This window comes from Gossypium hirsutum, chromosome A01 (genome assembly GCF_007990345.1).
Source record: "Gossypium hirsutum isolate 1008001.06 chromosome A01, Gossypium_hirsutum_v2.1, whole genome shotgun sequence".
In the NCBI taxonomy this organism is placed as follows: Eukaryota; Viridiplantae; Streptophyta; class Magnoliopsida; order Malvales; family Malvaceae; genus Gossypium; species Gossypium hirsutum.
In genome coordinates this window covers 46476133-46478785 of record NC_053424.1, presented here as the reverse complement: position 1 = coordinate 46478785, position 2653 = coordinate 46476133, and positions in this window count along the sequence as shown.

The following is a 2653-nucleotide window of genomic DNA, read 5'->3' as shown; positions in this document are numbered from 1 at the left end:
CGGCATCGTCGCTGTCTGTAGCTTTAAATTCAGTAGCCCCGTGTTTTCGGATTCTATCAATGGGGGCTTATTTAACCTTATCTGGTTAGTTACCGGAGGTATCGCAGGTGCAGGGGTTGTATTAGTCGAAAATGGGGGTTGTGGAACAGCCGTATTAGTTCGAATGTATTGGTTGAACCAATCATTCATTACGCTATAAAAAGCCTATCTAGCTTCGTCATTCTATTACTAGCAATAGGTTGAGAGTCCACCGGTGCTGTCCCTTGTGCGGGAGCAGGCCTACACTCTCAAGATCATCAGCTACCGCTCGGTTGGGATCGGGATCCATTACTATAAACAAACACATTTTTAACTGTCAGAAATCACCACACTATCAAATAGACACACAATGGCATGTATAGCTAGACCCGAACGTATTACGGTAGTCCTAGAATTGACTAAACTGTAGCTCTGATACCAATAAAATTGTAACGCCCCGCACCCGAGACCATTTCCGGAGTCGAACACGAGGTGTTAACTGTGACAGGCCTAAAGCGACCCTAGTAGGAAAGCGGTTTCGGGACCGCTAAACCGAGTCACCAAATTATTTGAATATGATATTTATTGTCTAAAATAAATGTGTGAAAATTTTAAGCTTCGATTTAGTAAATTGCATGTGAATTTAGTCAATAGGACTTATGTGTGACATTTTTGAAATGTGATAGATCAAAACATAAGGACCTATAGTGCATGTTGAAAAAGGGGGGACTTGCATGTCAATTTTTCCTCCCATCTAGTAGTGGCCGGCCATGACATTAGGATGGACAAAGGGTGATGGGCAAAACATGTCATAGACATGTTGTGTTGGTGCATCATGGGAGGAAACAATAAAATAAAGTTAGTAATAAGAAATGGAAAAAAGAAAGAAGGTGTGTGATTGTTTCTCCCCCCTCCCCATTGCCGTGAATGTAAAGAAAACAAAAAAAAGTGTCCATCTTTTTTTCATTTCTCTTGGCCGAATGTTCTAAGGAAGAAAGGAAACAAGTTGTGTTCTTTGGTTCTTCTTGGCCGGATTGAGAGGAGGAAGGAAGGAGTGAAGCAATCGGTCATCTTAGGTCGATATTAAGGTAAGGAAGTTGATACTAGTTCTTAAATCCTAGTTGATTTTGAGTGAGATATCAAGTTATTGTTGGTAACCCATGTTGAAATTGTGATTTTGGAATAAGTAAGGTTTTCGGCTATGGAGATTAATAAGGGTGATGGTTGTGTTTCATGCTAAATCTAGATGAACAATGGTAGTTGCTTACATCTTGATGATTATGAGTTTCTTTCTTGGTTCTACCTTAGATCCATGAAGTATATTTTTATTTGGTGTTGTTGGAAGTATCGGCCATGGTGTATCCATAGTGTGATTTATGCTTATTGCATGGTAGGTAAGATTTATGTTTTGATATATTTTAAATTTGGTTATAATCAAATTTGTGATTCGGCTCTTGCACATATATATATATGATTGCACATGATGTATTGGTATGACCTATATATTATCTCAAGGTATATACTTACACATGATGGTGCTTCGGTTATGGATTAAATGATGGATGCGTATTGAGTTATAATATGTAATGCATTAGTTAGTAAAATGTATGCCATTTATGTGTGGTATTAAGTATATAATCGGCCTCAACATAGACATGCATATTCGGCCATAGAAGAAATTGGTGTTGCATGTATTCGGTTAGAGGGAAGCATATTGATGCTTTTGTCTTGCTTAGAAAATTCGGCCAAGGGGGAATATTAGCTAAAATGTTGAGTTTGATTCATGATTCCATATATATATGTGACTCTAATGCCTAAAGTATATATGGGCTAAGTACCTTGAGGTTTTCTTTTGATGTTCGAATGAATTGTATTAAATTGCTTGATGTGATTAAAAATGCATATGACCATTGTATAGTTGAGCTAGAAGGTGGCCATATGACCAATCAAACTCCTTGTCATATTGGCCATAAGCTAGCATAATGAGACTTTAATAAGTTAAATTTGTTTGAATTAGCTCAAGAGCTTAGAGGACCACATTGGATAAGGGAAAGGAAAAAGTTATCGAATAGCCGCTGAAAACGTTCGACCACATCCGAGGTAAGTTCTTGAGTAATAGAGCTTAAATTATGATTTGATTAGATCATGTTTTAAGCAAATCAAAATCATGCTCTTTGTGTGTGGCTATTGAGCCGAAATTGCAAGAGTGATAAGTGTCTTGTGTTTGAGTTTTGCTAATGAAAATGAAATACGAATGTGTCATGATTTATTGTTAAATGTGCATAGTTATTGAATGATGTCCGGGCTAAGTCCCGAAGGCTTTGTGCTAAGTGACCATATCCGGACTAAGATCCGAAGGCATTTGTGCGAGATACTAACTCCGGGCTAAGCCCGAAGGCATTGGTGCGAGTTACTAAATCCGGGTTAAGTCCCGAAGGATTTGTGCGAGTTACTATAACCGGGCTATGTCCGAAGGCATTTGAACGAGTAGCTGTATCCGTTTAAATTCCGAAGGTACGTGATTTGGGAATGAATGATCTTGCTGTAAAAATTTCAGTTAAAGCTTGTAACATCCCAACATTGAGGTATGTTTCGTATGTGCTTTGAATTAGTTGAGCCCTTACAAATAAGTATT